General features: G+C 42.1%; 2 protein-coding genes across 11 annotated transcripts in view; one reads left to right on the forward strand and one right to left on the reverse strand.

Annotated features, from left to right (window-relative positions):
* The window catches only part of LOC136871946 (uncharacterized), a 519,021-nt gene that overhangs the window by 472,230 nt on the left and 34,199 nt on the right, over positions 1-12,592 (reverse strand). The window lies entirely within an intron of this gene.
* Positions 1-12,592, forward strand: part of LOC136871947 (uncharacterized) — a 561,695-nt gene that overhangs the window by 185,906 nt on the left and 363,197 nt on the right. For 3 of the 8 annotated variants that reach the window (XM_068227262.1, XM_068227266.1, XM_068227267.1), the window contains exon 1: positions 881-968. The exons of 2 other annotated variants lie outside the window; for them this stretch is intronic. The gene's annotated coding sequence lies outside the window, so the exon portion shown is untranslated. Of the gene's footprint in view, positions 1-880; positions 969-12,592 lie in introns of those variants that run through there. 3 more of the 8 variants (XM_068227263.1, XM_068227268.1, XR_011018048.1) reach the window with 2 other exon arrangements.

Consider the following 12,592-nt stretch of genomic DNA (forward strand, 5'->3'; position numbering starts at 1 on the left):
CGATGAAAGTGGGAAGTCTGGTACGAGTAAGTGGATGCATTCCACCTACATGGTAAGCCCCCTTGTACGACAGTCAGGGGATGCCGTGGATGCATTCTACAGCCCCTATTCACAGACGGGAGGAGAGAAAAGAAACGCTCTGCTAAAATGAAGTTGTCTTTTTCTGTTTTCTTATAGGCTACCTTTCGCTGGCGAGATGTAACGTTTACATTCCACTATGTCTTCTGGTATGGGCTAGAGCAATTTTGTTACTTTCATTGATCTGTCACAGTCTTATCCTTGATTTTGACAATGTGAAAGTGACTGAGGTATGAGCGATGCTAGTAATGCCATTCTTTAATCAGCCAGTCCCTGTTATGAATGGTATGAAAATGTTGCTCATAGGGTCCGTTGGTGTATGCATTCCATTGGGCTTGACGGACTGATATGTAATAGCAACTTCTGACTCAGTGAGAAAAGCAACGGGAAACTACCTCACTCCTCATTTCCCTAGTACGCTTCTTCAGTGACGCCTAGGGTAGCTACGACAGCTAATGGTGGATCTGTTGAGGATCAAACCAGCCTTCGGGCTGAGAATTGAACATACATATACATGTGTTTCCTTAGTGGCTCTTCGCTCACTTCCGTTGCAGAATGAGAGACTCATACTGTCACTTAAATCTATTTCTTATCAACTTCTTAGAGAAAACAGAAACATTTTTAAAGGAATTCAAGACGATGGATTATCTACAGTACAGGTTTCTTATATCCTAGTCTCCTGACCCTGGATGGTCTCTGCCAGATCAGTTGCATTATTTATTGGAGAGCGAAGATTTTTATCTTATGACGCAATGGACGGATGACAGATCGCTAGTCTACTTTGTTGATAGAGCTGGTAGCTAGCCGCTCTGGTTAGTCTTGTGTGTATTTCTGCATCAGTAACATCTCAGCTGTTTCTCGCTACGCAGCGCCTACATCGACGTCAAACTGTAAGTCACCATATCCGTATCTACACTAATATTATACGGAAAGTTTCTGAGTTTGTTTCTATGTGGAAGGTAATCTCGCGAACCGATTTTATCTCGGCAATTCTTTCACCACTGGAAAATGTTTTTTTTGCAGATTGTTGTAGATCAGAAAGTTAGTCGGTCCGGCTGCTTGACTGAATGGTCAGCGCAGTGGCGGGTTCGATTCCCGGCCGGGTCGAGGATTTTAACCTCGTTTAGTTCATTCCTTCTGCCGGAGGGGTGGTTGTTTATGTCCGTGTTATCATACATCTTCATTTACACACAGTTCATCACACTACAAACCACCTCACCAGTGGCGTATACTAAGGGCTACCAAGGCTCTCGGCGAAGCCCAAACATCAAATGAGACAATGGAAATCTTAAAGCATCTGACAAATTGTTCCATTTACAAAATTTGAAAGCAATGAGAGAAAAAACGTTGCTCGTAATTCTGAGTGCAAGGCATCGGAGACCGACATTGCAGTCCTGGCGGTACGTCCCTCTCCCCTCGACTCACCTCGAGCGGCTTGCTGCTGTATGTCAGATAGGGGAAGGGACCGAGGGGATAGGTGTGTACAGCTTCGGTCCGTCAGATCGCCACTGGCAACCACGCTGGGAGAGCAACCATACGTTCCTTATCACTAGAAATGAGAATTATAGGCACTAAAAACAGTTAAAATAGGCAGGTATGTAGGCTCTTAAATTAGCCAAAATAGGCATGTAAATAAACACTAATGTGTAAAACAGGCAACAAAATAGACGTGAAAAAATTACTTATAATTTAATAACACACTCAATTACTATAAAAGGAATTTACAACAAGCAACTTTTTAAATGTTTTACGGTAATAGTCTTGTTTTTCTGTCATGCAGAATATTTTTGTACTCAGAGAAAGATCTCTTAACATCATATGAAGTGACTGGACAAAATTCCAATGAAGCCACTTCATCTGGTTTTAGTTTGATTGTTTCATCTACCTCACATCGTAGCACCCTGGCAACTTTTACCATCGCTTTATATTTTGGATTGCGCTGCAGGACCCTATCGAACTTCTCGCTGACAACGGCTACCTTCCCAGAGGTCCAGCGAAAATTCTCCTGACTTCTTCCATAATCCTAACTGACTCCACCAGGGGCACGCCCCTCTTCTCCAACTCGGTTATTGTTCCCGGCAGCTTGTTGAAGTTTAAAAGATGCTCCAGTTTATTAGCTCCGAACATGTCCGACTCGTTGGCTGAACGGTCAGCGTACTGGCCTTCGGTTCAGAGGGTCCCGGGTTCGATTCCCGGCCGGGTCGGGGATTTTAACCTTAATTGGTTAATTCCAATGGCACGGGGGCTGGGTGTACGTGCTGTCTTCATTATCATTTCATCCTCATCACGACGCGCAGGTCACCTACGGGTGTCGAATAGAAAGACCTGCACCTGGCGAGCCGAACTTGTCTTTGGACACTCCCGGCACTAAAAGCCATACGCCATTTCATTTCATTTCATTTCAGCTCCGAACATTGCAGTGCATAGGTCTGAAAAAAATGGCTGTTGGTCGTTGTTCACAGTGGAGTGGCAGAAAGGCTGTGTTGATACGGCTCTCTGTACTCGTGTCAGATGCATCGCAGTATTTCTATGTTGATCTATATACCATACTTTTTCACATTTGATCTGAAAAATAATAAAATTGACTTAAAATACAATGTTCCTACACCTTAATTTTTTGAGCTAATTCGAAATAATTCTTAGTATAAATACATCATGCATTTGTTTCATAATAAGAAGTAGAAGACTATTAGAGATGATGTTTCGGGACTACAAAACTTTAAAGTAGGAACAAGAGAATTCGAAATTTACATGGAAATATGTCCTTAAAGATTTTTCAGTTATAATTTGGCAGTATCGTGTCGAGTTCACCGGGTGAAAAAAATAAATAAAAATGACGTGAAACCATACCTGAGTAGCGTAGAGGAGAGATCCTTGCTTTATGCTTATCAGGGACCTACCGAGCTGCCCCTAGCTGTATTCTTACTTATATAGAAGAATTAAAACGGAGGCACTATAAAACTCAGATTTATGAACATTTTATTTGTTTCTATTCGCCGTCTTTGGTCAGCCGGGTCAGCTGTCATGAAGACCGTTTTCTCTTGCCTGCAATAGATCCTGCATCATGTGTGCTCACAAGACTGCCACCCTCGTTGAAAATTAGAAAACTGCATAGTTTGAATTGTCGTGGCATTCGCTCATAACCTTACTTCTTGTCTTAATTTGGTAAGACTGTAGGGGACGCTAGAGGCTTGTTCGCCACCTCGCGACCCTAACCTGAGGCTTACAACCCCCCTCCCCCCCCCAAAAAAAAACTCTCTTTGCTTGCTCCCCAGTACGACGGTTACTAACCGGGCCTCACCAATCTCGACCAACGGTGTTTTCACTGGCCTAGTCTTGTAAGGGTAGCCTTGGCGGCCCTGTAAAACACGCTGTGACATCGTCCGAGCCGTGCCATGTTGTATGTGTAGCCTCCTAGCCGCACCGCATTGCTATGTTTCACGAAGGCTTAGCGGAAGCGTAACAGAGTTCACTAGAGCATACACATAGTGGTGGCGAAAGTTACTCTCGATTTTTAAAAAAGGCATTTCAGTTGTAAATCTCTATTTTCACAGGAAATGAATCACAGTTCAAAGTGCCGGTATCGATGTATCGATTTATAATTTTCATCCACTCTGTGACAAGAGACCATCGGCGATCAATAATAAATGATTATTTACATTTTAGCAATATAATTTATTTAAAGTTCACGACTAATACAGCATTGCAACAGAACAACTTGGCACAATACATAAATTAATAGGCATATATCTGCTACAATGAAATGCGATTGTAGTTGTCAGTCACAAAAATGACAAAAGGAATAAACGAACTTACCTCCTTACAGCAAGCTTGGCAGAAGACTACCCTTCCATCCGTAGTGAAATTGGGATCCTCTGTGATTCACTGCTTCAGCCAGTAGGATTTCGACAATTTTTCTCTGGGCATTGTCGCAGACATACTTCTTCTTCATAATAAATCACGACATGTTCTGAAGATAAAGCGTACGCGTACAACAGTTCGCATCGAGAAGGAGGTATAGGGCATATGGGTTGTGCAACATAGTTCGACGTTGATTCGTTCTTGCATATGTCTTAGGAGGTTGGAGGGGTTGAAGTCTTCGAGGTCAAATTGTTCCTTGTTTCTCCTGATGGAAATTTCCCAAGAACTATTTCTGGTGACTTCCGAGAATTCCCATTTTTGTTCATGGGGTAAACAGACATTGAGAAATGAGAAGACAATTCTGTCGAGCACACTAGCTGCAATGTAATGCACTGGAAGGAAATAGGCTTCTTATAAATACAGTCAAAAGGCATCAAATAGACAATTATACTCCAAATAGGCACAAACCCCTGAAATAGGCATTTATAGGCACAATAATACCAATGAAATCTACAGTCACTCCCATAAATATTCGGCCACTGATAAAATCGGCGAAAAAGTGATGACAATAACGCGCCCATAAGCCGAATGTGAAACCAGATGTGTCCAAGTTATGAAAATGCATTAGGTTGCTTAGGCCGAAGAGGAATCACGGAACATTGATGTACAGTTTGCTGTAAAAGAAAGGACATTGCGCACATGGGTGAAATAAGACGCCTCAAATATATTCGGTCACCCGGAAAGGCCGGGATTGCCGTTGTGTTCATTTACAGAGACAGGGCAGATAGCGTTGCAAAACGTTCAGTTCAGGAGTGCGGTGCCACGAGATACGTCGTGCAGAAATCATTTGCTGCAGTGTTGCGGAATGGTATTAAACGGGATGCAAAAGACAACACAGTACCACTTTTGAAGAACGCCAGCTCGTGATATTCCATCGTGCTCGAGGTAAATCGCATAGAAAGATATCGCAGATGCTTAACATAACTAGAACAACAATTGGAGATATAATAAGAGGATGCAAAAATTAAGACAATTGATTCAATTCCCCAGACAGGCAGACCAAGAAGGCTGACACAACGAGAGGAGCGGTTGTGCTTCAGAATGGAAAACGAAATCCGAAAATTAGTGCTCTGAAACTGGCAGCAGCTGTTTTAGAGGAGTGTGGAAAGAAAGTGGGTACTGATACCGTGCGAAGAGCACCGCGAAGGAATGAGTTCGTTCGGAGAAGAGCAAGGAGGAAACCATACATTAGTGCAGTAAATAAAAACAAGCGGCTAGAGTTCGCAAAAACCTTCGTACGCAAACCCAGTGCTTGGTGGGAGGATGCGTTATTTGTTGATGAGTCAAAGTTCAACGTCTTCGGGTCCGATGGAAAGCAATTTGTGTGGCGGAAACGTCACGTGGAACTGAGAACAAGCAATTTACAAGCAACGGTAAAAAAAATTGTGGAGGAAGAGCAATCGTGTAGGGATGTGTAGCATCGAACGGGGTTGGTGCACTGAGTTTCATTGAAGATACTTTGACAAAACAGGGGGTATTTGGCTATCCTCAAAAACAATTTGCGACAATTTGCGGAACAACTTGGTATACAGTGTACTTTCAAGTTCTACCAAGATATCGTACTCAAGCACAAGTCGTAACTTGTCAGGGAGTGGCTGTTATACAACTGCCCGAAGGTCTTGAAACTCCACCACAATCACCCGACCTGAACCCCATCGAGAAGGTATGGAGTCGAATGAAGGCAGCTCTGCAATTGCGGTGGCCAAGTTCCTTCAGAGACTTGAAGAGGAGACTGCTACAAGAATGGGCGTCATTAAGCTCTGATTATATCAAGAAAGTTATCGCCAGTATGCCGAATCGACTGGAATAGGTCCTAAAACATCAAGGTGGACCTACAAAGTACTGAATGTGTAACAATGTTGTGAATTATGCAAGTTTATGTTGCTTTTTGTATAGTGGCCGAATATTTTTGAGGTGGCACTGGAATTATTGCTTTTATTTAATGTACGACAGAGGGCGTACTAATGACTGTCAGAAGATTTTGAATTACATCACAATGTTTGTAGAACGTGTAACTATGTTTTCCTACATGTTTCGCTGTATTAAACGTTATCTTTATTGTGTAAGAATAACTACCCAATAAAAGTGTGTGAAAAATCAGACTGACCGAATATTTATGGGAGTAACTGTAGCTAAAAAGACCCTAAAACGGATTTATAACTCAAAAGCCTACATTTCTGAACAAAGGAATAAACTAGGCAAATAGGCAAGTTCGCATCTCTACTTATCACATATACTTCCTCACCCCATACTTCTGACTTAATAATATGGATAACAGAGTGCTAGTATTTCATTTCTACTCCCGTCTACTTCTACATCCTTGTAAGAAGACACTGCAGTGTCTGCTGTTATAGGAGTAGTATAATTTTCTTTATATACGTAGATCTGCTAGAATGAAATGTAATCTTTCAGGTTCAGTATTCTCTTTTGTTCTTTGGAATCGAACCCGTGATCATTGGTCGGACACCACTATGATTTACCGAGAAAGCTAATAAACTAGTGAACGACGTGTAGGTCTGCTTGTAACGCTGTAAAATTCCACATATTCATTTAATAATAATAATAATAATAATAATAATAATAATAATAATAATAATAATAATACCGAGCTCGATAGCTGCAGTCGCCAAGTGCGGCCAGTATCCAGTATTCGGGAGATTGTGGGTTCGAACCATACTGTCGACAGCCCTGAAGGTGGTTTTCCGTGGTTCCCCATTTTCACACCAGTCAAATGCTGGGGCTGTACCTTAATTAAGGCCTCGGCCGCTTCCTTCCCAGTCCTAGCACTTTCCTGTCCCATCGTCGCAATAAGACCTATCTGTGTCGGTGCGACGTTAAGCCAATAATAATAATAATAATAATAATAATAATAATAATAATAATAATAATAATAATAATAATAATAATAATAATAATAATGTGGTGCATAGCCTCTGGAAAGGCTTGGTGGTGACCCAATGAAGATGTCATAAACCCCAGTTCCGAAGCGATGGGAATTAAAGGTACGAGGAGGTTGATTCCGAGAATTGAACCGGGGCCATCGGGCCAAAGGCAAAAATTCTATTCATTTAGCCATAAAGAAGGACTTTGATTCGTTAAACCCGCAGCTACCATTTCCGCTGATCAGGTGTTGAGTATTGGCAGTGACAGAAGCCAGTGCAGTAAGTTTTGAAACAGTATCGACAGCACAGCAAGCCACTTCGGTGGCTCAAAACACTTGCGGCTTGAAGTTCACTAAACCAACTATCGGAAAGGAGTAACCTAAGTCTAGTGGTATCCCACGTCTTGACGCAGCATGCGCAACTGCACCTCAGAAACCTGCAATAGTGATTGCATCTCTCCACAGAGGGTTGGCGTCAGGAAAGGAAATCGGCCGTAAAACTGAACTAAATCCGGAAGTGCTGACCCCAGGTACATCGGAAAAGACCAGGAAGAAGAAGATAGACAGTATGTCAGCTGAGAAGTTCACTTCAAGGACATCGCGAACCTTTTAAAACCTTGAAAAGATCCAAAGGAAAGCAGTACGATTTGTTCAGGATGATTTCAGTGCTGGCAACCGTAAGGACGTGCCCCCAGGGGCATTCCTCCGTCTTTATTTTATTTTTTACAAGTTGCTTTACGTCGCGCCGACACAGATAGGTCTTATGGCGACAATAGATTAGGAAAGGTCTAGGAATGGAAAGGAAGCGGCCGAGGCCTTAATTAATGTACAGACCCAGCATTTTCCTAGGGTGAAAATGGTAAACCATAGAAAACAATATTCAGGGCTACCGACAGTGGGTTCGAACCCACTATCTACCGAATGCAAGCTCACAGCCGCGCGCCCCTAATCGCACGACCTCTTCCGTCTTTGATAACTGTAAGAACGAAGGGACGGATATTATATTGGCAGGAAATGTAGCCTCTAATGTGGCTTTTAAGACTAAATGAATGGTAAATAAGTTAATGTAATTCATGGCCAGCACTGGCAATAGCCTATTTGAGCAACAAAATGTACAACATACTGCCTGCAAAGTTCAGCAAACAATGTGTACAATGCACCTGTTCGTCTATTTCTGCCGCTGCCACGTCTAGCTTATGCACTCTTGTCTATTTCATTACGGGCGCTTCCTCCTGCACCCAGAGTTCCCTTTCTTTGGCTTGACCTAAGCAACAATAATTTCTGCACAAACATGTATTTACATTCATTTCCTTTTAATGATGTTCTTCAACTGTGTCAGAATTTATTTGGCTCATGGTCAGCCGTAGATCCAGAATATTTCGGGTTCAATTACCGGTCAGACTGGAAATTATAGCAGCGTCTGATTATTTCTCTGAATCGGGGACTAGGCGTGTGTGTTTGTTCCGTAGAATCCTCAGACGCTCAAAACATCACCAATTACCACAGAAACTCAAAATAGAAGTTCTGCTGATTTGTCGTCATAGTGACATTATGCGAAATAAACGTTTGTATCCTCATTTTTTACGACCTCTAACCCACTTATGTACAGTGATTAGTCTGATTTCGCATTAATTATTTTTGTTTCGTTTTGTTTGTTTGTTTGTTTGTTTGTTGGTGTGTTATAGCCTACTGGGTTCGAATACCACGGTCCGCAGCCCTGAAGATGGTATTCCGTGGTTTCCCATTTTCACACCAGTCAAATGCTGGGGCTGTACCTTAATGAAAGCCACGGCCGCTTCCTTCCCACTCCTAGGCCATTCCTATCCCATCGTCGCCATAAGACCTATCTGTGTCGGTGCGACGTAAAGCAAATAGCAAAAAAAAAAAAAAAAAAAAAAAGAAAGAAAGAAAGAAAAAGAAAAAATTAAATGCTAGAAACTAAAAAAATTGTTCAATTTTTTATACATGTATGTTTGGGCTATTTTACTATTCGCTCTGTGCAAATGCGGTTTTAATTTCACATCAGTATTATCCAAATACGTTATCTATTTATCAGAACTAACTCAAATAAATTTTCTAAATATGCAAATCACAATGCGAAACTTCTGATTTTAAAATGCTACAAATCACCACCCTGCACATAGGGTTGGCGTCGGGAAGGGCATTCGGCCGTAAAACATGTGTGTCGCTCCTCACACCCGCGACTCCAGCAGTGTGGCGACGGCTCCCTGAGCGATGATCGCTCGGCTCGTGGGTCGATGAAGAACATACTGTAGCAAATAGTGAACTGCAGGATACATGAACACCGACATTTCGAACGCGTATGTCCAGCAGCAGCAGAAAACACATTTTACTACATCATTGATTATTTTATCAGACATATTTCGACATGCTCAAGTGCACGGGCGGGGTGATGATGATGTCGAGTGGCCTCCGGAGAGGCCTGGTACAAGTCATACTACAGTATTAAAATATTCTATTACAATGAATTAAGTCCCTAATAATAATAATAATAATAATCAACAATAACATTAGAATGGGCAGCAATGATCGACTGGTGTTGATTGAGTGTGCTCACTCCACGGCCGACTTGATTATGAAAGAGAAGTAGCCATGTAAGCTACAACTCACCAAAACAGCTGCAACCAGTTAATATAAAAATGTATATACAGTGCAGGAAACAAATATTTACACGTAAGTCATAACCATTCTTCTCCATGATAAAGATCAATAATGTTATGAAAACCTGAGAACTGCATGTCTGGTAAATATTGTCCTAAATCACTGATGACAGAAAAATATATACTTGTTCAATACACTTCTCTTTCTCCCCTTCCGTAGAATGAAAATGAAAACCTACAACCTGTTTTCCAGTCATTGACCGGGTCAGGAATGTAATGAATGAAACATATATAGGCTGTTATTACAATGGGGTCGCCACTCCCAAGGTGATTTATTAATGAGTGATAAATGCTATGAAATGATAAAGGAGAGTGTTACTGGAATGAAAGATGACAGGGAAAACCGGAGTACCCGTAGAAAAACCTGTCCCGCCTCCGCTTTGTCCAGCACAAATCTCACATGGAGTCACCGGGATTTGAACCACGGTATCCAGCGGTGAGAGGCCGACGCGCTGCCGTCTGAGCTACGGAGGCTCCCCTTCCGTAGAATATTCATGTCAAATTCTGGAACTGGCGTAACACTTCACAATTAACTTCACTAAGTCCATTTCATGGCTCTGTGCAAATTCTTGATCAAGTAAATGGTCCTTTATGCTATAAAACAAGGTTCCATTCACTGATCTCAACATCCTACAGAGGGACTTCCGATAAACTTCTTTGCCCCTTGGTACAAATTTCTGAGTGCACTTTTAGTTATTAACCAATAAACACGCGTCGTCGATAAGCTCTTATTTTAAATTTAAAATACAGTGTTAACATCCAACAATGAATTAAGTCTTTTAGTGTATAACTCAGCTCAGTTCTTGTCGAGTTGCTAGTGGTAGCAGTCGCGTTATTTTTGAATTAACATGTCAGTGTCGTAATGGACAGCGTAAATGCATTTTTGATAATAAGTTGTAAGCAGAATATAATGTTTTAAAGTCCACCGAAAGTTAAAACCGTGTGCGGTTCACCTTATGCTATAATAACCTTTCTTTGGTCCACAACGGGAAAGGGAATATAGAAAAAAACATAACCAGAGAAAAGCATAAAAGGGCAGTAAGTATCTCCTCGAGTCCGCCTCTGTGGTGTAGTGGTTAGCGTGATTAGCTGCCACCCCCGGAGGTCCGGGTTCGATTCCCGGCTCTGCCACGAAATTTGAAAAGTGGTACGAGGGCTGGAACGGGGTCCACTCAGCCTCGGGAGGTCAACTGAGTAGAGATGGGTTCGATTCCCACCTCAGCCATCCTGGAAGTGGTTTTCCGTGGTTTCCCACTTCTCCTCCAGGCGAATGCCGGGATGGTACCTAACTTAAGGCCACGGCCGCTTCCTTCCCTCTTCCTTGCCTATCCCTTCCAATCTTCCCATCCCTCCACAAGGCCCCTGTTCAGCATAGCAGGTGAGGCCGCCTGGGCGATGTACTGGTCATACTCCCCAGTTGTATCCCCCGACCAAGAGTCTGAAGCTCCAGGACACTGCCCTTGAGGCGGTAGAGGTGGGATCCCTCGCTAAGTCCGAGGGAAAAACCGAACCTGGAGGGTAAACAGATGATGATGATGATGAAGTATCTCCTCGTCCAACACTATCAACTCATGTTTCAAATGTACAAAGGCAAATGACAGTCACCAAACTTGTGCTACAAAAGAAGTAATATTTGTTTATCATTCTGTAATACATGACTTGAAAAGTGCACATCATGATTAGTTATGTTATTTGAACCCAATTTTTCTGCTGCTCGCACGAATACTGAAGCAATGGTAACTAACGTAATCTCTCCCTTAACTTTTCTGAAAAATTGGTAGGCCTAGCTATGCCAACTATTAAATGTTTTACCAGATCTCATAACATCGACATAAAAGTTCTTCCAATTACCATAATATATTTTAATCTGAATGATGGAGTGCGAGTTAAACTTTTATATACCAGGCGAGTTGGCCGTGCGCGTAGAGGCGCGTGGCTGTGAGCTTACATCCGGGAGATAGTAGGTTCGAATCCCACTATCGGCAGCCCTGAAGATGGTTTTCCGTGGTTTCCTATTTTCACACCAGGCAAATGCTGGGGCTGTACCTTAATTAAGGCCACGGCCACTTCCTTCCAATTCCTAGGCCTTTCCTATCCCATCGTCGCCATAAGACCTATCTGTGTCGGTGCGACGTAAAGCCCCTAGCAAAAAAAATAAAAAAATATATATATTTTGAAGAAGTGACAGCTGAAACTTTAGACATTCTTAGTCATTTTCTTTTGATTATTGTTTTACAATTTTCCTTACGTCGTACCGACAATGGGATAGAAAAGGAATAGGAGTGGGAAGAAAGCGACCGTGGTGAATGATGGTTAAAATTCCCGACCCCGCCAGGAATCGAACCCGGGATTCCTGTGACCAAAGGCCAGCACACTAACCATTTAGGCATGGAGTGTCTTTGGGAGTAATGAGTAAAGGTCTTTTCACGACTTACAAGTAACATTTCTCATTGTACGGGTATGTATTGGAGCATTGCTCCGGACGCCACACATTAATCTATTGTCGTGGAAATTACACATGTGAGAACGATGAGAAAAGAAACAATAAGCTTTTCAGTACATGCGATTCATTCTATTTTAAAGATTTATTTTATACAGACAGCAAGGCTAGATGAAGGTCTCTTTCGTAGAGGATGAATTGTAGGCATCCATTTACAAGCAGCCATCCTGTCATTATAATGAAAATAATAAAGAAAATGAACAACGAAATGTACAATACTATATTTTAATAGGAAGTAGATAGGGAGCAGCGGCTTACTGTGTCATCACGCGTGGGTGAAGTACACAGAGAAAACTGCAACATTTTCAGGCTGCAGCTTTCGTGAGTGGAGAATAGAATAAGAATGGTGGAGACCATTGTTGAAAAGAAGCCGCGCGTGTTAAGTCAAATACAGTAGAGACAATACACGACACTGAGCGAGATATCGAGGGACAGCTATTGGAGCTCTCTCTAGCGAGTAGACCTGAAAACTACTGATTCTGTCATAAGAGAACGTGTACTTTTGTGTGAAGATTTTGGTGTTATTTATGC

The sequence above is a fragment of the Anabrus simplex genome, chromosome 4 (genome assembly GCF_040414725.1).
Source record: "Anabrus simplex isolate iqAnaSimp1 chromosome 4, ASM4041472v1, whole genome shotgun sequence".
NCBI classification, from domain to species: Eukaryota; Metazoa; Arthropoda; class Insecta; order Orthoptera; family Tettigoniidae; genus Anabrus; species Anabrus simplex.